The sequence below is a fragment of the Bos javanicus genome, chromosome 19, assembly GCF_032452875.1.
Source record: "Bos javanicus breed banteng chromosome 19, ARS-OSU_banteng_1.0, whole genome shotgun sequence".
NCBI lineage: Eukaryota > Metazoa > Chordata > Mammalia > Artiodactyla > Bovidae > Bos > Bos javanicus.
Genome location: NC_083886.1, coordinates 60,883,762 through 60,908,353, shown reverse-complemented (window position 1 = coordinate 60,908,353; position 24,592 = coordinate 60,883,762). Strand labels below are relative to the sequence as shown.

Here is a 24,592-nt window from a genome sequence, read left to right as displayed (position 1 = left end):
AAAAAAACAAACAAAAACAAAAACTGAACAGTTTTCGAGAAACATTAAAGAAATCCACAAATAAAGACACTGAAGTTTAAGACCATTTAAAGTATAAAACCTACATCCTCAATAGTTTCTTTTTAGTAATAGTTCAGAAATTTGGACCAATAAGAAAATACTGTATTTTTTCAGCTTCTAGCATAAGAAAACAAGGAAGAGGCTAAAAACAGAGTGCCTATTTCCTGTGTGATAGAAAAAAAGCCAGACACAAATGTGAGCCATATACATATTCCAAAATTTTTAACAGCCTCATTAAAATTAATTTCAGCAACATATTTTTAGCCTCATATATCCAAATCGTAACATAATCATAAAATATATTAATATTTTAATATAAAAATATTAATAGATTTTACATTATTATACATCTGTTAGGTCTCCAAAACCCATTGGGTGTTTTATATTTGCATGCTCACTTGGACTGGCCGCGTTTCAAGAGCTCAGTAGCCCTATGTGTCCAGTGGCTGCTCTAGTGGACAGGACCCAGATGAGGACTCTGCCTCCATGGAGCTCAGGGTCTACTTCAGGGAAGAAACGGAAAATTACAAAAACAACAAACAAGAGAAAAGAAGCACATGATTTTTAATGCCTTGAAGAAACCAGAAAGGTTGGTGAGGGCGAGAATGGGAGGGCGGAGTGCTCTGCAGATGCGACATTTAAGCTGGGCCCTAGGATGGAAGGAGAGAGCTCTCACCGCGGATGGACGGCAGGACCGAGCCTGTCTGTCCAACAACAGCAACGGGAAGGCGAGATGCGAGCGCGAGGACGGGATAGGCAGGGAGAGGCAGCGCGGTGTCGGCGTGGCGGGCGCGGCCACTTAGGACCGTGGAGACGGCGATGAAGCGCCCAGGGGTGGGCAGGGAGGAGGGCCCGGGTACAGTAGGTGCGCAGGGGCAAACCCCGCAGGGATGTGTCCCAACGTGAGGGCAGCAGGAATCAGTCCTCACGGAGCTGAAGCAGAGCCCCGGGTCATCTCCATACCTCACTGCATGAAGGTGGTCTTCCTACATCAACGGCTAGAAAATCAAAGCTACTCTGGGAGAGTTAACCTAGAGCCTGTACGCTTCTCAGTGTAAAATGCCTAGCTTTTCATCCCACATCGCCATGAATACTGGCAAATGAGAGCAAACAGCCAGAAGGAAAGGGAAGGGGAAAACAAAGACAAACAAGGCATTTTGATGATACAGACTGAGTTATCACGCCCCTGCTTTATAATAACTCTGACTAGGGTGTCCAAGAAAATAGATGGGAAGATGGAGAATTTCACTGAAGAGCTGAACTATATGAAAAATGAACCACATTCTCCTAGAGTTATATATAGAGAAAAGGTGACAATAAATACATACTTCAGTGGAAGGGTTCAAAAGCTGATGTGTTAAAGCAGAAGTAGAGGTAGGAAAACAGAAAACTGATCAGCAAAAAAAAGAAAACCCAGATCAAAGAAGAGAGAGAAAAAGAAAATTTTAAAAACTAAATAAATAATAAGGAGCATAAAAGACATGTGGGCAATAAGGAAAAATGACCTAAAGTGTATGTTACTGGAGTTCCAGAAGGAGAGAAAAGGAAAAAAAAAAAAAATGGAAACTGGGTGTGGCGTTTATCTTTCTAATGCTCCTTTCTAAATATTCAGGTTTTTATTATTTTTTTAAAAATGCAGATCATTACCTCACATCATATATGAAAATAAACCCCAGATGGATTAATGAATTTAATGTAAAAAATAAAATCACAAAACCAAGCAGAATAAAAAGGAACAGGCAAATATTTATCTTGCCTTTCTCATCACAAACACAAAATCTGAAACCATTAAATAAAAACTGTTATGTTTGTCTATACATGAATTTTTGCTTATGAAAAAAACACCATAACCAAAGTTCAAAGGCTAAGGGCCAGATGAGAAAATAGTTGAGCCAGGTGTATGATGGAAATATGTGCAGTAATTAAAATCATATTTCACAAGAATATTTAACGACATGGAAAGTGCTCATAATTTGTATTTATATTTAAAATAGTTTATTGACTTTCCCTCCCAGCGAATATGGAATAACAAGGGCTGGATTCACTCTTTCACGATAAGCAACGAGAAAATCAGACAAAACACACGAAACGAGGTTGTCAGATAGGAACAAGTGGCACCACAGAAGCACGGTCCTTGAGAGACGGGGAGTAAACAGTCAGTCCCCACGCGGTCCCCATGACTGCTTCAGGGCCGTTTCCACACTGCACTGCAAGGAAGGGAGACCAGAGAGAGCCAGTGACCCCAGGGAACAGAGAGCAGACTCAAGGGAGCCAAGGAAGGGAGGGCAGGGCTGTGCACAGGCACCCCCGGAGCTCTGCAGGAGGGTGCTCTCGGGCTTTGATCACTAATCTGTGCGCATGGGCGAGAAAGCCAGCAAAAGCAAGTGGAGGAGATACTGAACACGGTGGGCAGAGCAATTCCCACAGTCCACACTTGGCGGGGGAATAGTGTACGTTTCCACAGAGCAGAGCGACTTCCTATTACATGGGATAAAACAGCTGTTATGTAGATTCTTAGGGCTCCTCAGGGGGCTCAGTGGTAAAGAACCTGCCTGCCAATGCAGGAGAGTCAAGAGATGCAGGTTTGATCCTTGGATCAGGAAGATCCCTTGAAGGAGAAAATGACAACCCACACTAATATTCTTGCCTAGAAAATTCTATGGGTAGAGAAGCCTGGTAGGCTGCAATACAAGGGATCACAAAGAGTCAAACACACCTGATTAATTGAGCATACGTACATACAACATATAGATATTTGACTTGTTCAAGAATATGGAGGAAAACATGATCATTATGAGAGGCAAAAAAGTGAATTATAAAAAAGAGAACCCAAAGGACATTCATAGAGATTTTTAAAATAAAATATATTAATATGAATTAAGAACACTTTGGATGTTTTAAATCCAAGGCACCCAGATCTTGTTTCTAATATGTTATACTTCAATAAAGGAGACTAAGACTCCTTAGGGGAAAGGCTAGTCCTATGACTGGGGAAGGAAATACACAAGGTACGCCTGGAGCACCCTGTACCGGCAGAAAGAAAAGAAGTGCAAAGAAAGTCAACAATAACGTTGACGGGGGTGTGTTAGAGAGACGCTGGGACGCACTTAAAGAGCTTTCAATGGCTAAAACAGGAATTTGCTGTTGTTATTTACTCAGTCGTGTCCCACTCTGCAATCCAATGGACTGCAGTCCGCCAGGCTCCTCTGTCCATGGAATACTCCAGGCAATAAAATTGGAGTGAGTTGCCATACCCTTCTCCAGGGGATCTTCCCAGCTCAGGGACTGAACCTGGGTCTCCTGCCTTGCAGGCTGATTCATTACTGTCTGAGTCGTCAGTGTAAGCAAGAAAATACGTAGTATTGATTATAACACAAAGAATAAAACAAATATTCATAATATAAATAATTGGATAATTAAATGAATGAATGAAGTGGGAGGAACAGACGAATCTCCCATGTGTAGAAAAATTCCAAATAACTTACACAGATAATCCATCTCAAGGAAGGTAGAACAACCCCCCGCTGCCTGAACACGGGCTGCACGCAATGACCTCATTCTACAGAAATACAGCAGGCAAAAGGGAGGCAAGGAGTAACTTTACTGAGAAGAACCTGACAACTGCTATCTCTGTGAGGTGACCAAGGTCAACGTGAAGAATAACAAATTATGTTATAGGATATACTCTTGACGTGATAAAAATAAAAAGTTATCTCTGTGGGCTTCCTCCCCAAAATGCATATCCCCAGTGTAATCATGAGAACAACAACAGAAAAATTCTAAGAGAGGGGAATTGAACAAAATAATCTGAGAAGCATTGAGGTCATCGAAAAACAAGAGAACTCTGAGAAACTGTCACAGGCCAGAGGAGCCTAAGGATACATGACAAGTAAATATGATGTGGGATTCTGGGTGGGATCCGGAAACAGGAAAAGTGCACGAGGTAAAAACAAGGAAACCTGAATGGAGCACAGACTTCGGTTAATGAGAATGTATCGATACTGGGTCAGTAGTGATAACAAACACACCATTAAATACACGATGCTAATAATAGAAGATTGAAGGCGGGAAGAGAAGGGGACGACAGAGGGTGAGATGGCTGGATGGCATCACCAACTCAATGGACATGAGTTTGAGTGAACTCCAGGAGGTGGTGATGGACAGGGGGGCCTGGCGTGCTGCGGTCCATGGGGTCACAAAGAGTCGGACACGACTGAGCGACTGAACTGAACTGAACTGAATAATAAAAGAAATTGAATTTGGGGGGTATGTCAGAACTTTCAGTACTATCTTTACAAGTTTTCTCTCTATATAAAACTATTCTGAAGAAATCTGTTTTAAAATGCATTGGATAACATTAATGGCACTTTAAATGCTGAAGATTAAAAAAGTAAACTTAAAGTCATAGCAAACTCCAGGAGATGATGAAGGACAGGGAAGCCCAGTGTGCTGTAGTCCACAGGGTCACAAAGAGTTGGGACACGACTTGGTGATTGAACAACAAATTAGAGCAACAAAAACAACCAAAATCAGAGAGAAAAAAGAAATGCCATCACAAATGTGTAACTAGAATGACAAGAAAGAGAGAAGGTGGCTGATGGCAGGGACAGAAAAAAAAATTTGATGGAATAATGCCCAAATTTTTGTTAAATTTGATGAAAACTATAAGCATACAGATCAATATTCCTTATGATTATCAATGAAAAAATCTTCAATAAAATATTAGCAATCTAAGCCCAATATCATATTGAAAGAATTATACAACATTACCAAGTAGGATTTATCCCATGAATGCAAAGGTAGTTCAACATAAGAAAATCAATGTAATCAGATCAGATCAGATCAGTCGCTCAGTCATGTCCGACTCTTTGCGACCCCATGAATCGCAGCACGCCAGGCCTCCCTGTCCATCACCAACTCCAGGAGTTCACTCAGACTCATGTCCATCGAGTCAGTGATGCCATCCAGCCATCTCATCCTCTGTCGTCCCCTTCTCCTCTTGCCCCCAATCCCTCCCAGCATCAGAGTCTTTTCCAATGAGTCAACTCTTCGCATGAGGTGGCCAAAGTACTGGAGTTTCAGCTTTAGCATCATTCCTTCCAAAGAAATCCCAGGGCTGATCTCCTTCAGAAAGGACTGGCTGGATCTCCTTGCAGTCCATGGGACTCTCAAGAGTCTTCTCCAACACCACAGTTCAAAAGCATCAATTCTTCAGCACTCAGCCTTCTTCATAGTCCAACTCTCACATCCATACATGACCACAGGAAAAACCATAGCCTTGACTAGATGGACCTTTGTTGGCAAAGTAATGTCTCTGCTTTTGAATATGCTATCTAGGTTGGTCATAACTTTCCTTCCAAGGAGTAAGTGTCTTTTAATTTCATGGCTGCAGTCACCATCTGCAGTGATTTTGGAGCCCAGAAAAGTAAAGTCTGACACTGTTTCCACTGTTTCCCCATCTATTTCCCATGAAGTGATGGGACCAGATGCCATGATCTTTGTTTTCTGAATGTTGAGCTTTAAGCCAACTTTTTCACTCTCAACTTTCACTTTCATCAAGAGGCTTTTGAGTTCCTCTTCACTTTCTGCCATAAGGGTGGTGTGATCTGCATATCTGAGGTTATTGATATTTCTCCCAGCAATCTTGATTCCAGCTTGTGTTTCTTCCAGCCCAGCGTTTCTCATGATGTACTCTGCATAGAAGTTAAATAAGCAGGGTGACAATATACAGCCTTGATGTACTCCTTTTCCTATTTGGAACCAGTCTGTTGTTCCATGTCCAGTTCTAACTGTTGCTTCCTGACCTGCATACAGATTTCTCAAGAGGCAGGTCACATGGTCTGGTATTCCCATCTCTTTCAGAATTTTCCACAGTTTATTGTGATCCACACAGTCAAAGGCTTTGGCATAGTCAATAAAGCAGAAATAGATGTTACACCATATTAATAGAATGAATGGAACAAACAGGACCATCTCAATTGATGTAGAAAAAGCATTTAGACAAAATCCAACACCATTTCATGACCCCCAAAATTCATAAAACTAGGAATTGAAGGGAAAACCCTCTATATAATAAATGGCATCTATGAAAAACACACGTGCTGTGCTTAGTCATTCAGTCGTGTCCGACTCTTTGTGACCCTATGGATGGCAGCTTGCCAGGCCCCTCTGTCCGTGGGATTCTCCAGGCAAGAATACTGGAGTGGGTTGCCGTGCTCTCCTTCAGGGGATCTTCTCAACCCAGGGATCAAACCCAGGTCTCCTGCATTGCAGGCGGATTCTTTACTCTCTGAGCCACCAGGGAAGCACATAAGCAGCATCTTATTCAACAGGGAAAGATTAAAGCTTTCCTCCTGAGATCAGGGATAAGGCAAGGATGCCTGCTTGCACCATTGCCTTTCAATGGTATATGGGAACTTCTAATCAGAGCAATCAGGCAAGGGAAAAACAGGCATCCAAATTGAAATAAAGAAGTGAAACTCTCTATTAACAGATGACATGATCCTATACAAAGAAAATCCCAACGAATCCATCAAACAAAGAAAACATCAAAGCTAATAGATGAACTCAGCAAAGTTGCAGGGTATGAGATCAAGATGCAAAAATCAGCTGTGCTTCTATATACCAGCCATGAACAACCCAAAAAGGAAATTAAGAACACAGATCAGTTGTTGTTAGGGGCCATGGGTAGGGGAGGGAATTTACTGCAAATATATATATGAGGAATATTCTGGAATAGTTGGGGCTGATGAAACCACTCTATATCATGACTGTGGTGGTGGATATAAGAATGTGCATCTGACAAAACTCAAAAACTGTACATTTAATATGGATGATTTTACTAATTATTTTTTACTATTTACAATATTTAAATTGAGAACTTTACCTACGTAAATTATATGTCAAAAGCTAATAAGGCAAATTTTAAAACAAAATGCGTACTCAAGACCCTCTTTTTAAAACACCTGAGCGCATAGATGACAGCAGGGGGTGACAGACAGCGCAAGACATCCAAAAGGCGGGTTATGAGTGGTTTTACTTTTGTCTGTGCTTTTTACTTTAAATGGTTTATAATATGTATTCATTCCTTTTATAATCAGAAAAAAAGTTGCTTAAAAATATGTAAGAGCATTACACGCTTTAGATTTATTTCCAATTAAGAGTTAATTATAAAATATTGGCCCTAACCATGTAAAATGAAGGGAGGTGTTATAATATCCTGAGCTGGCATCAAGTACTCAGAGCCCATTTTCACATTGCATCTCAGAGCAGTCTGTGTACTAGAACTCCATTTTTATATGGGTACAACTGAAAAGCCTTCAGAAACCTACACCATGACTGAAAATTCATAGGCTATTTTCCCAAAAAATTGCCCCGGTATGCTTAAGTAGAAACCTGGAAAGCCGTCTGGTTACCACAAACCCATCTAAACTTTAAACAACATCAAACAGTAACAAGAGAGTTTTAAGAGCTCCAGGGAACAGACTTCAAGTGGTGGAGACATGAAGAAGCGAAAGTTGGCATAGATGTTAATGATCAAACCTCACGTTGTCCTTGATCTCATAAAGAAAGATCTCCTGGCACAGGAGGACAAGGCATCCTGAGAAGTACTCTAGAGAACAGACTAAAGATTAGGGATCGGGCGAGATGCACATGGAAACGATGGCACTACAAGGCTTGCTGTTGTTTAGTCTCTCAGTCGTGTCTGACTCTTTGAAGCCCATGGACTGTAGCCCACCAGGCTCCTCTGTCCACAGGATTCTCCAGGCAAGAATATTAGAGTGGATTGCCATTCCCTTCTCCGGGGGATCTTCTCAACTCAGGGATCGAACCTGTGTCTTCTGCGTTGGCAGGCGGGTCCTTTACCACTGAGTCACCGGGGAAGCCCATTACAAAGCTAGACGGGCTCAAACACAGATTTGGCATCAAATCCGGAAAGCCTAGCTTTAGTGGTCTAGTTTTGGAGAGGTGATGGGAAGTGCACCGAACAGATTAGGTGAAGATACAAAAAGTGATCACTCCAGGTGCAGGGACCAGCTGAAGGATGGATAGAGGTTGAGTCAAGAAGTTCCTGGATAAATTTGCAGACTCTTGGTCCATAATGAACAGTTAAAGCAAGTCCATTTAATTCTACCACAATGGACAAGAAAGCCCTTTGGAAAACTTCTCTAACTAAAATAAAACTAAATAAAAAATCTTTTAAAAGCTAAAATAAGACCTTAAAAAAAAAAGCTTCCACGTGCAGAGTGCTCACTATATAAGAAGCACTTTGTATACATTATCTCTAATCTAAATGAAATGCCCAAATTTACGTATGAGTTTATGATGGTTGAAACAACTGGCAACAGTCTTTACAGTAAGTAAATATTAGTGCAAGGCTTAAGTCTCAGGGCGTTTTCAGCAAAAACCTCATTTTTTTTCCAGTCTCGTGCTTCTTCCCTCTGCACTAGGCTGAGAAGACGCTAAGTCTGACTGTGCTTGGAAGGAAGAGAGTGGAGAGAGCCTGATACTTCCATCACATATACCACCGAAAGCACACAGAGTCCAGGGAGCTCCCAGGAAGAACTCAGGCTTCATCTTCACAGAGGAGCACCCATGTCTAAGGTCACATTCAACAGAGTTTCTCCTTCCATAAATTTACAACGGGTGGCTTCTCTTACATTCCGGGTCAGGGGAAAGATAAAGACGAGTCTTATCTTTTGTAAACTCATTCTCCTTCAATTATACCAAGTGGAAAGGAAAAAGTCATTCCATCTAGCTCATTAGTCATCTATCTGTAAAGCAGGAATAATGACATTTGCTCCACAGGGCAGAAAAAATTCAGTTACGTACATATTTTTAACGTGCTCAGCATGAGTTTATGGTAGCTATTATCTGTCTCTTTGAGTCCTCAGTGTTTGATAGGGCCATCCACGTGACAGTTCTTTGAGGGGTCATTATGGAAGAAACCACCCAAGTAACAATCGGGTGAGCCTGGCACAGTGGACCCTTCTGCCCACGGGATTCTCCAGGCAAGAATACCAGAGTAGGTCTCCATGCCCTTCTCCAGGGGACCTTCCCAGCCAGGGATCGAACCCGGGTCTCCTGCACTGCAGGTGGATTCTTTACCCTCTGAGCCCCCAGGGAAGCCCAAGCGGATCCCAGCTTCTGCTGTCCCTCAGAGCCACCTGTCATCTCACTGGAAGATGCTTCTTCCAGTAGCCTCACCGGGTACTCCTTAGCTTCGACATGACATTTTCTGACTACAGCTCTCAAGTTCTCCTTTCCTTTTGCATTTTGCAGCTTGAATTACACCTCCCCAAAGAGGTTATACTTCACTAATGAGTATCAAAATTAAAAATTATTCTTTTTTATTTGCATTTGCACAAGGTGAGGAGAAGGTGAAGAGGTAGAGATATTTCTGCTTGCATGAATTGAGTGAACTCTGCTTACAACGTCAGGACAGTCCATCAGTCAATAGTAATTCAGGACACTTTTGAAACATGTTGTGGGGCGGGGGGGTGCGGCGAGTGTGTGCATGTGTCAGCAAGAGCGAGAGAGAGACCAAGAAGTCATTGCCTTGTTGCCCCAAGCACACTTTTTCAAATCCAGCATGGATACATTAGACCTTTCACTTTGAGTTTTTACTGGCAGTGGTGCTAGAACAACCTTCTGAATAGCAACTACTGCTGAATTTTAAAATCTTCCTGGACCTTCACTGAGCCAAATTTTAAAAGTACATCAGGCTTGGCTCATTCTGATATGCAGGAACCTTATCTTCCATTAAAATATAAATTAATCTTACCAGTACTCAAGAGTACATCCAAGTACTGCCATACGAAGATAAGACACGGGCCATTCTATACTGTGAAGAAAAAGACACAAAAATTTCTTTAACTTTCCAGTGGAAGACTTAACCTCAGCCAAGTTCTATTTCACTTCATCCCCTCATTCTCCTGAGGAACTCCCTGTAGCTAAGGAAAATCAAGTGTATAATTGTTTTGTTTTGTTTTGTTTTTGACTGGCAAAACCAAATGATTAGATGAACTGTATAATTTGTAAAGGTTTTAGGAAGTCATCTCCTCAAGAAATTAATTAACCATGCTCAAAAGTCTTTTACAGAAGACTTCTCTAGCATTTTCATCAAGTTTTCCACTAGGCTTATCTATCCTGGTACCATTGGTTCCCACAAAATAAAGGCAGACTTCAGTCTTCACAAACACACATCCTTTTCTTTGACCGCTGAGATTTCAGCCTAGGAATGTTTCCAGTAGAAGAATTTCTTCGGTCTCATCAGCTGGCATACTGGAAGTGCACATTCCAAGGAAGGAGGCGATATTTATTTTTTCAAGCCTCGACTCCAGCCAACCACCATAAACTTAGTTATTCTGAGGGCTCCTTGTTTCGCTTCTATCTGGGGTCTGCCGGCAGGTGACTGGATACGACAGCACATTCATCTACTCCTCGGGGCTCCGTCTAATGGGACCATAACTTGGAACCAGTCTTCCAACTCAGGAAAACCCCAAGTCCAGAATCGGCAGCCCCTTCGAGTGCCTCTTCCCACATCCACACCAGGAGTGGTGTTCCAAGGTGGTCTCAGCATTGCAGCCGCCAGCTTATGACTGGATCAGCAGGAAGCTTATTAAAAGGAAAGAGAACTCTACAAGCATCAGGTATTCTGCACCAGGCGAAGTGAAGCTGTAATGCAACGTCACCTAAGGTCACCCAGTCCTCTGAGATTTAAATAAAATTGGCTTGGGCCCCGATTCCACATCCTGGGGGAGGTGCCTAACTTTCCCCAAGATTTCTGCAAAATATCAGAGTCTCATGTTCTCATGGTCATATCTACATTCAAATTCATTTTTTTTCCCCGCTGAACTTTTGATCTGAGTTAATTTTGCTAGCATCTCATCTCCTGTGGGCTTTTTCTTTCCTCTTCTCCAGACATGAGACTCAGCTGTTTTTCTTCTTGCCCCCCAAACGCATGGCCTTTCTGTGGCAAGTAGATTTCACACAGATTTTGGCTCCATGGGAGGTTAAGGCCCATAATTTAAAGCAGCAGCTAATTCCGATCATCCCTAGTCCTGGAGTCACTCACGCACCCTGAGCGTCCCCCTTGTCCTGTCTCCAGCGGCTCCCATCTTAATCTTTCTCTCTTCTTCATTTCAGTTCTCTTCTGTCTTGATACTTATGTTGATTCTTATGTCACTTTTGTCTTATTTTATCTTAGTCCATGCAGGCTGCTATAGCAAAAAGCGCCAAAGACTGGGTAGCTTGCTGCTGCTGCTGCCAAGTCACTTCAGTCGTGTCCGACTCTGTACGACCCCATAGACGGCAGCCCATCAGGTTCCCCGTCCCCAGGATTCTCCAGGCAAGAGCACTGGAGTGGGTTGCCATTTCCTTCTCCAATGCATGAAAGTGAAAAGTGAAAGTGAAGTCGTTCAGTCGTGCCCGACTCTTAGCAACCCCATGGACTGCAGCCTACCAGGCTCCTCCATCCATGGGATTTTCCAGGCAAGAGTACTGGAGTGGGGTGCCATTGCCTTCTCTGAGACTGGGTAGTTTAAACAGCACATATTTGATTCTCACAGCTCTAGGGGCTGGCGGGTTCAAGACCAAGGTTTCAGCAGATCTGAAGTGTCTGGTGAGAGCCTGCTGGCTGGCTCACAGAGGGCTATCTTTTCGCTGTCTTATCTAGCAGAAAGGGGAAGCGACTCTCCTGAGTCTCCTTCATAAGGGCACTAATCTCATACATGAGGGCAGAGCCCTCCTGCCCTAATGACCTCTCAAGGGCCCTACCCTTCTTAATACCAGCAACCGGGGGTTAGGATTTCAACCTGTGAATGTCGGGAAAATACAAATATTTGCTCTCCATCATTTCTGTTTTACTCTCTGAACACATCACATACTGGGGACCTCACTTTCCACATTATAGTTAATTTCTTAAAGAAAAGTTTTCTTTCCACTTAAATGAAGGCCATTTGTTATAGCTCTAGAAATACATTAATTCAACTTTGAAAATTCTTCTCCATAACAATTTTAAAATCCCATAAACACGATACACTATTTGACTGTGAGGCCTTTCAAACCAAAGCCATTTCTCCTGGGGTCGTATGGAAAATATTTTTCCAGCAATGCCATCCCCACCAACTCCTCTCCAACACTATAAACCGGAAATACTAATATCCTATGAGCATGGTTTTTAAATCAGCTCTTTTGACGAACCCCACAGTCTGCTTCTTTTTCTAACCGTACAATCATGAGGGAAAATACTGGGGAAGTTTCCAGTTATTATTTCTTCAAATTAAGTTTGCTGCCACCCCGTCTCCTCTTCTCCTCCACATTGTGGATATTGCTCTAGAGGTCTCTTAAACCATCCTCATTTAAAAAAATCATTTTTTCTGTTCAACTTAACTGATTTCCATGTTTTTAGTGTGAATGGTTTTACAGAGGGCACATATTCATTTGCCCCAGGTCAGATGTTCCCCCACAGACATGTGGCTGGTATGATTTGACCATTTATCCTGAAGTGATTTGGGCACCTGACTTAGGACCCGGGACATTTTTTTCTGAACGTATATTCTGGACTGTTTGGTGATAATCCACCTGATAAGAACTATGCAGCTAATGATATCTAGGTTAGCCAAGGGCACCTTTTGTTCACCCAAAGTTGGCCCTCGTTTTGCCTGGCTGAGATAAATTTATCCTATGAAATCCTTCCTTCCATCTACTATCTAGCCCAGGTCTGGTCTGTGCTCTTACTTGAGATTGAAATAAGATCTTCTTATCTACCAGCTCCCTTAAGGATGTCTCATTTTGCCTGTTTTGCTGTTTAGTCATTAAGTTATATCCAACTCTTTGCAATCGCATGGACTGTAGCCCACCAGGGTCCTCTGTCCGTGGGATTCTCCAGGCAAGAATACTGGAGTGGGTTGCCATTTCCTCCTCCAGGGGATCTTCCTGATCCAGGTATTAAGCCCTCATCTCCTGCATCTCCTGCATCGGGTGGCAGATACTTTACCACACACCACCTGGAAAGCCCATGGCATATGGTAGCTTTGGACAAAGCAAAGACTTTTCTCTGAATTTGTCTGATGGAGAAAAGGGGTGCAATCATTACTGACCCAAAGAAGATCAAACGGTGAGATTTACTCAGGGCTCTCAGACTGAGAGCCAAATGGAGTAGAACTGAGCTCATTTATGCCTCTGCCTGTGTTTGTGGGGGTGGGGAAACTGGAAATGGACAAGACACTCCATGCCGAGAGAAGCCCCTGGCCTGCTGATCACACTGGAGCAGGCAGCAAAAGAAAAAGAATGTGGAATGTTTTCAAAGACAGAGACCATCTCACGTTCCATTTGTATTAACCTACCTGCGGGTCTTAGCTCAGTGTTAAGGATACAGTAGAAACTATAATAAAAAGATTTTGAACTAGTTGCGAAAATGGAATCACGCAACTTGGGCTTCTTTCACTGAGCGTAGGATTTTCAAAATTAATCTATGCTGTGTCATTATCAGAGCCTCACTCCCTTTATGGCTGAATACTATTCCATTGTAGGAATATACAACACTCGTCACTAGATGTTCATCTGCACCGCTTCCACCTCTCGGCTATAACGAGGAACTGGTAATAAACATCCATGTACATGTCCTTGAGTGAACATATGGTTTCACGTTTCTTGGGTAGATTCCTACAGGTGGAATTTCCGAGTCGTACGGTAATTCTGTTTAACTTGTTGAGAAACTGCCAGACCATTTTCCAAAGTGGCTGCACCATTCTGCATTCCCACCAGCAGAGTATGAGCTCCAGTTTCTCTGTATCTTCACCCACACTTGCTACTCTCTGTCTTTCGATTATGGCAAGCTCAGTGAGTGGGAAGTGGTTTTAATCTTTTGTGGTTTTAATTTTCTCTACTTACTAAAGATGTTGAGCATCTTTTTCTGATCTGGGTATTTGTATATATTTTTTTGCTGAAAACTTATGATTGTTTCCTCATTTTCAAATGGATTGTCTTTTTATTCTCGAGTTATAAGAGTTCTTTGCACATTTTAGGTACAAGTCCCTTATCAGATACATGTTTGGCTACCATTCAGCAGGAAAAATCAGACTACTAATATTGTCACATTTTAAAGAACATAAATAAACAAACAGACAAAAAAATCTTCCAGTACAAGATTATAAATACTGCACTATTTTCTGCAAAAACACATTTTCATTTTTATATGTTAATCATCAAATACTTTAAACCCAGTTTTTCCCTTAACTCTCATTAAACTCACCCCCAACTTTGGTTGGTAAGAAAATAAAGACATGCATGTCAGTGCCTCTACAGAGAAGAATGGCTGATTCTGCAGTAAAACCATTGCAGCTTTTATAAATCATGTTTTACAAATTCCCATACTAGAATTACATCCCAAAATAAGTCTTGGAAGGCATCTGGCTACATGCTGTAACCATTAAAATGATGTTCTGTGCTGCAGAAAATGTGTTAGAGATACCCTCTACATGGAGAGGGTTCAAGTCTCATATGACTGACCAGTATGTTGGTTCCCAAGAATAAATACCACAACTCCAGAAGCCATGGAAACCCAGCTCATTAAAGCAAGCCATTTTCTTGTCGGGCTGGAGTCTCCGTTATGTGCTGAATGGTAAAATGTAATTCACTGGTCACTCTGCTGTGAACACCAGAAGATTTCATTTCTGAGAACATACCCAGGCAAGAAGAGGTGTCTTTAGATCACAGAACTCAGAAAACAGAACTCTTGATGTGAAGTCGAGTTCAAAGCCGAACACGTTCCTCACTATCCCTGTGCGATCCATCTTCTGCTCCGACAGTTCTAGCTGGGTGCCTCGCTCCAGTCTTACCTTGAAATTCCCTCTCCCGGAGCCATTGGAGGCTGGAGTATGTTTGAAATCGTTGAGTTCTACTCTGCCGGGCTGAGCCGTGAGCCTTGCTTAGAAAGACCTGGGAAACATTAGCTTGCTTCTGGTCTGGCCATAATGAAAATAAATGAGGGCTTCAATTTAAAGTCGTTACTAAAAATTTGTTCTTTCCTCCATTCTAATTCTGAGACCCACTTGCAGCTAATTAGAACGGTTCCCAGCGTGATCCCCCGGCACACTGATCGTGTAAACACCGACCATCTGAGTTTCATTACAATAAAGAAATCAAATAAACAGGGACCAGAAAACAGTAGTCTGGGCACGGCTCATTACAGCACAATGTAGTTAACATTCCTTGCTCGGGAAGGAAAAGGGGGCATCGGGGAGCAAGGCTGATGCCCAGCGCTTTGCATTCTTATTAACGACAGGAGTGGAACAGGGAATTATTTCTTACTGTTAAAACTTTCTGGAGAGAGAAGATGGATTTTTTTTTTTTTAATGAAAATAAAAAAAGAAGTGCTCTCTGAACCTCGTTGTAAACAGAGAGAAAAGGTAATTATTTGCTTTGGACTACTCTCTGCTTCTCCGGTTCCTCATAGGATATACTGTTTACAATTTAAATAAGGAAAAAGAAAAGGAGGACTAGAGGGCCCATTAATCTGCTTAAAATTTTTATGATTTGTCCTCGGTACAAACAAACCTCTGCCAACACAGGCTGGACATGACTCTGTGATTCCTAATATCTAGAATATTTAAAAAAATAAAATAAGTAAACATATAAGTAAGCAAAAGAGCCACTAACATATTTAGATGTTTTACTACTCTAACTCCCATCGACTAATATTTGGAAAACTCACATGAACAAATAAGCGCTCTGAAAGTTCCCCTGCATCGTTCAGCATGACCTTGGAATCCATTAAACGGGAAAAAACCCAAGCATTTGTCTCTAAAATTTAACTCCACTCTTAAGTAACTGGAAAAGCCTAAAGACATTTATTGAATCTGGTTCACAAATGCAACAGTGGAAGAGCTCTCCGGTTACAGCATCTCCTATGAAGAGAGCGTTAACGAACCCCAGCACTTCCTGGGAGCCTACCTGTCTGGCTGTGAGGGTCAGAATTCCCACCTGGCCCCTGCCACAGGCCCTGGGTTCACTGCGCGTAATAGATGCTACCTGGCCCCTCAGCGATAACTCGGCTTCAGTGAAGTGAGTGAGAAAACCCCCTTTCTTCCTCTCTTACACACTCTAGGTCTAGTATCCCACGGCTGGTACTATTTACTCTTTTTTTTTTTCTTTTAAATGGTTACAGAAAGACTATGACACTTGTGCGAATGTATTCATTCAGAAAGTTCTAGAAGCTTTGGGCTAAAATTAAAATAAGTCTAAAACAGGCTCTTTACACTCCACTTGGACCACTCTTAAAAGCTGATGCGTGAAAAGACCCAAAGCAAGATCCTCAACCAGATTAATACTTTAAGAAGAAAAGTCTCAAAAACGCAAATTATACTGAGGTGGACCCACTTGAAGGAAAAAAAGAGCTAAATCAATGGAACTAAGAGCTGAAATGCATGCTTTAACCTTGAGGTCCCTTTGGACTCTGTGGAAGGAAGCAGTCACTCATCCCGGGGAAGAAGGGGTGAGAAAGAGAGAGGCATCTGTCTGCAGCAGTCAGTCGTCTTAGGAACACATCAAAAAAATCTGCCATTGTTTTGGAATCGTCTATCTATCATCTCCACGTTGAAAGAAAATTAAAGTCAAGGAAAATAAAAGTATCGATATATGTCTAGAGAAATTAAACCCAAGACAGCATTTTTTAAAAATCTGAACACACTGTCACATATTTTGATAATTTTCTTAACCTGCTTCACTTCCAAGCAAGCTACTTTGGTCCGAAAGTTGCTCTCTTTAACTGGACAAATATTTATTCAACATCTGTCTGCTAGATGCCAAATCTATTCATTGGTTTCTCAAGTGGAATTTGCACATGTTCATGTCCACCTCTGTAAGATGGAAGATTCAGACGGAATCACGGAGAGGTGGCCAGCCCTTCCGCTTTAGAGGCGTTCCCTTGCCCACAGGCAATCGAAGGCGGCCACAGTCCTCTGTCTGATCAGCACGTGCTGTGACAGACCATCGGAACCAACCATGAATCAACCACTTTTCAGCCATGAGTTTAAGGACTGAAATGTTTAGCAGAGTTGAATGGGAAAACTACGATTCCTCAAAAGTTCCCTCTGCATCCGTGTCCTCCCAAGGCACAAAAGGATGACAATAATCAGTACTCAGCTTAATTTTACTTTATATTGGCATTATTCCTTTCAAGGGATTTTTAGTATTAATTTCTCATACAGCATGACTTAACCTGTGATGGAATATTAAAGCAAGCAAAGCAATGAAATGCTTAAATGACTCCATTATTCCTCTTACCAACTGCCTACCGCGCGAGGCCTTCCGATGCGCCACAGCGGGCCACGGGGTCTGCATCAGGAGATGCACACGTGCCTGCTTGGTTTCTCACAGCTGGGAAGCAGAGGAGTCAGGGCTTGAACCAGGTTGATCCTTATGCGAAAACCCACGTTCTTTCTTTGTACCTCGTGTGGACTTATTTAATCTTTGTGCATTTTGCCACAAACTAAGTTTTAGAAAATAAATACATGATGCATTTTAGAAAGTAAACATAATTAAGGGGAATTGTATGATGGAAAGAAGGCACAGTTCTGAGGTAAAATGACCCTCATTTGAACATGCATATTCTAATGTTGAAGCTTGCACATTAAAGCAAATCCTGGAATAGGAAATAGCAACCCACTCCAGTATTCTCGCTTGCAAAATCCCATGGACAGAGGAGCCTGGTGGGCTACAGTCCGTGGGGTGGCAAAGAGTCAGACACGATTGAGTGACTGAGACTTTATAGCAAATAAACCAGAGAGCAGTCGTGCTTAGCCTCAGACGATGAAGCCACTGAACGCTGTGGCTAGAGATTCATTTTGAAGACCTTGGGTGGCTTTTCCTCTGTCATTTGCTTGTAGAACATGAGCCCGTCAGTGACGGGGTCACCTAGAGTTTTATAAACGTTTTTTGTTTGTTTGTCTGTTGTGACGTGGACCATCTTTAAAGTCTTTATTGAATGTTTTACAATATCGTTTCTGTTTTGATTCTTGGCCCTGAGGCATGCAGGATCTTGGCTCCCCGACCAGGGATCAAACCCACATCCCCCACACTGGAAGGTGAAGTCTTACGCACTGGACCAGCGGGGAAGTCCCAGGGGTGACCCACAATTCAAAATGACGCAAAGTGAGCAAAACCTGTCCTAAGGCTTTTATAGGGGAAACAAAGGGGATGAAGAACTAACTCTCAAATTACTCTGTCAGGGATTATTTATACCAGTTTTCATATCATCATTAAGGAAAACTGAAAAGGAGATAACACTATGATAAAAGGCATAGAGAACGGAACGAGGAAAACATCTTTATCTGTGCTCAGCCACTCAGCAGTTGCCTGAGCCTGGGGGTGATGTCCCTTACACTATCTGCTACTTTACGTGTGCAAAGCTGAGGAGCGTTAGGTCTCAGATTTCCCTTCTATTTCTGATGTGCTCACAGACTGTGAACCATTAAAAGAAAAAACACACAGTGTTGCCCATCATGATTTTAATGTAGAAGGAAATTCTTCTGCCTCTTCAAATCACATATGTGGCCTGAAATTCAGTTTAATTGTCCAAAAGTCCAATCTAGGCAGGAAAGCAACAGATGCTATCAGAAACTCAAGACACCAAATTTAAAGTGTGTGTGTGTGTGTGTGTGTGTGTGTGTGTGTGTCTCCAGGAAAGGTCACAGATCTGACCTCCTGGAAGCAGCAAAGGTTCCATCCACGGAGCCTGCTGCGACAGCATCTGGAAATTCCTCTCTCGGGTCAGTGGGGAGACATTCTCTGTCTGCTCTGCTTTTGTTTATACCCATGTGGTGTCCGGCATATCAATAATATATTTCAATCTCATCATGAAACCCTTTAATGATTTACTTTTCAAACCTCCCAGGCCCATCTAACCACAGGAAAACTCATTCCTTTTGTTACAAGCTGAAAAGATGACAGTCAAAACACAGACAGCAGAAAAAGCGCTCAATGGAATCCTGTGTCATTCCTACTGTTTGGCCCCAGTAGTCAGGGCTGGGCTTTCAACGTCTGTAGAGACGAAGGGAAGGCTGCTGACTTCCTGTAGTAGCTTTTTCTGTTAAGTGACATGTGTCAAAATGTATGGAATTTTTGCATGATTGGCAGTATTCATAAAAAAATTTTCTGCAAAGCAGAATATGGCAGTAATTGGTTCTGGAATACCTTAACCAAGCTTTGAAAGTAAAAGTCACTCACTCGTGTCCGACTCTTCGTGACCCCATGGACTATACATTCCATGGTATTCTCCAGGCCAGAATACTGGAGTGGGTAGCCCTTCCCTTCTCCAGGGGATCTTCCCAATCCAGGGATTGAACCCAGGTCTCCCACATCACAGGTGGATTCTTTGCCAGCTGAGCCACAAGAGAAAAAAGCCCCTATGCAAAAATTTTATAGACCTTCTGATACATTTCATATTCTTCTATGTAGATCACATCAAATATTCACTTAGTTCTATGTCATTCATTGTTAGAAATACTGTGAATTTCTATGGAGAGTGTCACTGACGTTCTGTCCTGCTCAACACAGGCTTTGCCAAAATAGTCATCATTCAATCAAGATGATTCTGTGAGTGACACCACTCACTCATCCTTCCACGTGCCCCAGGTCAAAGCTTTTAGCATCATCTTTGTCTCACTCTTTCCATTTACCCATTGGTTCTAGTTAATTTCCACCTCGGTCTATATTTTAAGCTAAAATTGCCCAAAGCAATTTGTTTTCCTCTTCTCCTAAACAAGCCCCATCCCCAGGGCACTATCCTATGGAGCCAGGATCACTGCATATGGGCCTACACTCTCTTATGTAGCTCTTCCCCCACAGCTGAAATGGAGTAATCATATTTAAGTGACTTCTCAGGTGGCTCAGTGGTAAAGAATCCGTTGACAATGTAGGAGACAAAGGTTGGATCCCTGGGTCAGGAAGATCCCCTGGAGGAGGAAATGGCAACCCACGCCAGTATCCTTGCCAAGAGGATTCCATGGACTGAGGAGCCTGGTGGGCGACAGTTCACGGGGTCACAAAGAGCTGGACATGACTGAGCAAGCAAGGACTCATATTTAAATATAAATCTGACTGCATCATTTCCATGCTTGAACCATGCAATGCGTCTTTGTTCATACAGATGCTCAATAAATATTGTTTATTGTCTGGATGACTTGAATAATCAGCATTCCTGCAAAGGTGGCTGTGTATAGAACAAAATGTTAACAATATCTTCATGTATTTGAAATTAAACAGGGTAATTAAAATGGGGCGAAGAAAGGAAGAAACACTGATTAACCCTTACGCCCCTGTTGGTGGATATATGCGATTTCATTGGTCACAGGAACTCATCATAGTAGGCTTCTAACTCCCGTCTCAGGAAATCGAGGCATACAGGGATTAAGTGTCGTGCTCACAGAGAGTTACACGCTGACAAATGTCCGGGCCAGGAGAGCCGTCTAGTTCCGGGATGGCGGCCTCGTGCTCGCCCCACACAGTAGATGAGTCAGTCTTTAATGCCCTCCTCCCTTCTCGGGATGAACTTTGTCTGCACGGTAAGGCTGACTGCTCGTCCCTTCAGTTCCTCCTGCTCTCTAGATGTCCCCCTGTGTTCAAGAGGAAAAGCAGTGTGTCCCAGTCATCTCCTGCCCACACATGTCTCTTCCACCAAGTCCCCTCCCATTCATTCCTCCAGCTTCTGTAATAAGACCCTTGCCCCTCCCTCACACAGACAGTGCCCACCAGGGTCACAGTGGCTCCATGGCACACAGTCAGCAGTCCTTCTCAGCCTCTGCTGTCGGAACGGCTCAAGAGCAAACAGTACTTTTGACCACTTTATGTAAATCCCTATCTTACCCCAGAACCCCCTGATTCTCTCTTCCATCTCTATTTCTCAGTGTCCCGGTGGGCTCATCTTCACCACAGCTTTTAATTCCTGCTAATAGCAGTCTGCTATCCCCCTCCCTCCCTCCCTTTCTCTATATTTTGTCCATAGCACACTTCACCTGCTGTTGCACGCTCCTAGAACTCTCAGGGTGATTTTTGACTCACTCTCGTTCCTCATCTCCCTCCACGTCCAGTTCGTTATATGGTCCTGCAGGACTCACAGAATATTCTCCCACAGGGAATATTCTCCAGGAAAGGCTAGGTCATAGAACGGACCTCATTGAATTTGAAAGGACTGAAATCATACAAAGTATGTTCTTTGACCACATAGAATTAAATGGGAAATCGGTGACAGAGGGAAATTAGGAAACTCACAAGTACATAGAAATTAACAAATGTAAATAACCAACGTGTCAAAGAAGTCAAAAGAGAAATTATAAAATGAGATGAACAAAAATGTTGCAACATATTATAACATATAGGGAGAAATTTAAAGCAGAAAGAAATGTACAGCTGTATATGCTTAGATTTGAAAAAGAACAATTTCAAATCAATAACTGAATCTTCCACTATACGTGACTAGAAAGAGAGGAATAAGCTCCACCCAAGGTGAACAAAATGAAAGAAATAGTAAGGTTTAGAACATAAATAAAGATAGAAACGCAGTTAAAAAATTAATAAAGCTATGAGTTAGACACAAGATCGACAAAACATAGCTAGACTAAATAAAATCGTAGACTCAGAATATTAAAATCATATTATAATCATAATAATCATAGGGAGACAAAAGATGAAGCCAGGGGATATGAGAGCAGATAATGGTCCAAGACTCAGGCAGTCAGAAATCTAAGTAGGTTGAAGACCCCACCCCTGAGGGTGCAGTATAGGAAAGAGCACTGGAAATTTCAAAACCAACTCGTGGCAAATCGATAGGCTCTGGGGCAGGAAAAGGAAGACAAGGATTCAAATAGGGAGACTGACACCAAGGCACGAGTCCCTGCTCCAGAGCTGGCCCCACGAGAAGGGAAGCGGCAGAACCAGGCAATCATAGTAACACACAACTGCAGAGCCAGAAAGCCACAGGAGGGACGTGGTGCTAATACTTCACATATAAATCTGGATGCCATCAATCCCCGACGCAAAGGTCAGGACACGCCCTAAAAACTAGGGCAGCTGACATTTGGGTTAAGTGGTCTCTGCCATTAGGAAAAATCAACTTTTGGATTCTGGAAAGTGTAGAATGCTGAACTTGTGACCTGAAATCTAGCGCTGTTTCACTCTCATCCTTCTTTACTTTTAAGGAGGTCATTCCAATGTAGTTAAATAAAGGACAGAACTATATATGGATAAATAATTTTGCAAATAGAAAATTTTATACACACACACACATACATATATATTTCAAACTATATATATAATTTAACTTTCCTCAAGACAAGGGGATCTCTCATTCTCTCCAACACCTCAATAATCTTCAGACCTCAGAAAGAGCGAAGAATTTAAGAAGCTAAAGTGGAAGTGTAATACTTCTCTCCAGAATACTCCATTACATTCTGTCTCTAGGTCGGTGTTTCTCAAACAAGACTGAATCCCAGGCCTGTCAGAGAGTTTGTTTGGGTTTTATTCATAATACAGACTCATGCCTCCTCGTGAAAGCAAGCACTTTTTGAGTTCTTCGTATGTACTGGGCTAGTGTGAGTGTTATTTCTATGCTACAGATGGGGAGGCAGGCAGGAAAACTAAACAGCTCCACAGAGTGACCTGGCTAGTATTGGAGAGCTGCAGTCCACGTCCAGGCACTCTGGCTCCGGAGCAGGGCGCCTCGCTGGCATATCCATCAATATTGCGGGAAGGCGCCCAGCATGTTGTATGTTTTTGAAAGTCCTAAAGGACACTCACACTCACCTGGGCTCGAGAACCACTTTTCTGGCATGCTTCTGTTCGAAAGTGCACTTACAAACAGTTTGTGGTTCTTCTAACATCTGTGCTAATATTGCATTAAGTGTCCGGCATGTAGGGAAAAGGGTGTTCATGCTACCGCCTTAATTTGCCTTAGAAAGTTTCTTTTTTTTTAAGTTCATTTATTTTTAATTGAAGGATAATTGCTTTACAGTATTGTGTTGGTTTCTATCAAACATTAACATGAACATCATTTATTCATTATATAAAATACATCACTGTGTCAGGAATATATTTTACTTAACAATACTACAGAATATTAAAGTAGTAATAAAGATGGCTAACCTTGCTTCAGTAATAATAATACAGAATCCTGAAGTAGTAATAAAGATGGTTAAAATCCAGTGAGTTCCACTCACTAAGATCTCAGGCTGAATGTTTAGTATATAATATCTCTAACTCTTACAACAATGTCACCATTATAAAGATAACAAAACTGAATCTATGAAAAGGTCCAAGGTGAAGAACCTGAACTCACCCGTATTAATTTCAAAGTTCTTATTATTTCCGTGAAGTCTACGGGACTTCGCATCCTCTTCACACCCTGAATTTGTAAGAAGCACCATCTCATAATCCAATATGATTTAGTTGCTAAGTCATGTCTGACTCTGCAACCCCATGGACTGTAGCCCACCAGACTCTTCTGTCCATGAGATTTTCCAGGCAAGAATACTGGAGTGGGTTGCCATTTCCTTCTCCACGGAAAGGATCTTCCCGACCCCAGAATCAAACCCGGTCTCCTGCATCGCCTGCACTGCAGGCAGATTCTTTACCGACTGAGCCACCAGGGAAGCCCTCGAAGCCTACACTTGTGCCCATGTTAAAGCATCGCCCTCTTTGCATGGTTCTTTCTATGACTAAAGCCAGTTAAAGCCCTATTTTCTTCAGAGTCCTACAGTTTCTGGAAAAGATAAGTGAAAATGATTCTGTTACTTGAAAGATTTCTGGAGGACTCCAGAAGAAAACCAAAAAGAGGGTGGTAGCACGTCAAACCGAGGACTTGAAGGGAGGCAGCAGTGGGGCGCGGTGAGGCCCTGGCACGGCTTCTTACGTTTACACTATCTGTAAACCTTTCAGCGTGTGAAAACCAAGGAGGACACCTTCCTGAGTCCTTAACTCTGCGATCCCTTGGGTCATCCACAAGAAGACTCGTGTAGATGATAGAAATACAAGCATACTGGGACTTCCCCGGTTGTCCGGTGGTTAAGACTCCACGCTCCCAATGCAGAGGGCCTGGGTTTGATCCCTGGTCAGGGAACTAGATCCTGCATGCTGCAACGAAGATTCCATGTGTCTCAAGTAAGACTCAACACAGCCAAAAAAAAAATACACGCACATTTAAGTGTAAAAGTCACCCAGCCACACTCGAGGTTTCCAGCTGCAGTTCGGTCACTGCCACACGTTAGCTGACCTCAGGCACCGTGTTTCTCCTCTCTGGATCTCAGACTTTCTAGTTTCACATAATTAATGCACCAATATATTGTCTGTGCCTTCTTTCCAGGTCCAAATAAAAATTAGTCATCTGCATTTAACTTAAAGTTCACAAAGGAGAAGAAAAAGGATATCGCACATTTCCCAAGCTCCCAAGAACTTTGAGTCCCAGGACATCAGGTAAGTAGTGACATGGGGGAGTTACTGGCACTGGTGGTAAAGAATCCGCCGGCCAATGCAGGAG

At 42.4% G+C, this 24,592-nt stretch overlaps 1 long non-coding RNA gene across 5 annotated transcripts in view; it reads right to left on the bottom strand.

The window, feature by feature from the left end:
- The window catches only part of LOC133232955 (uncharacterized), a 450,067-nt gene that overhangs the window by 159,520 nt on the left and 265,955 nt on the right, over positions 1–24,592 (bottom strand). For all 5 annotated transcript variants that reach the window (XR_009731534.1, XR_009731533.1, XR_009731527.1 and 2 more), the window contains exon 5: positions 9,845–9,904. This is a non-coding gene — a long non-coding RNA (uncharacterized LOC133232955). The remainder of the gene's footprint in view (positions 1–9,844; positions 9,905–24,592) is intronic.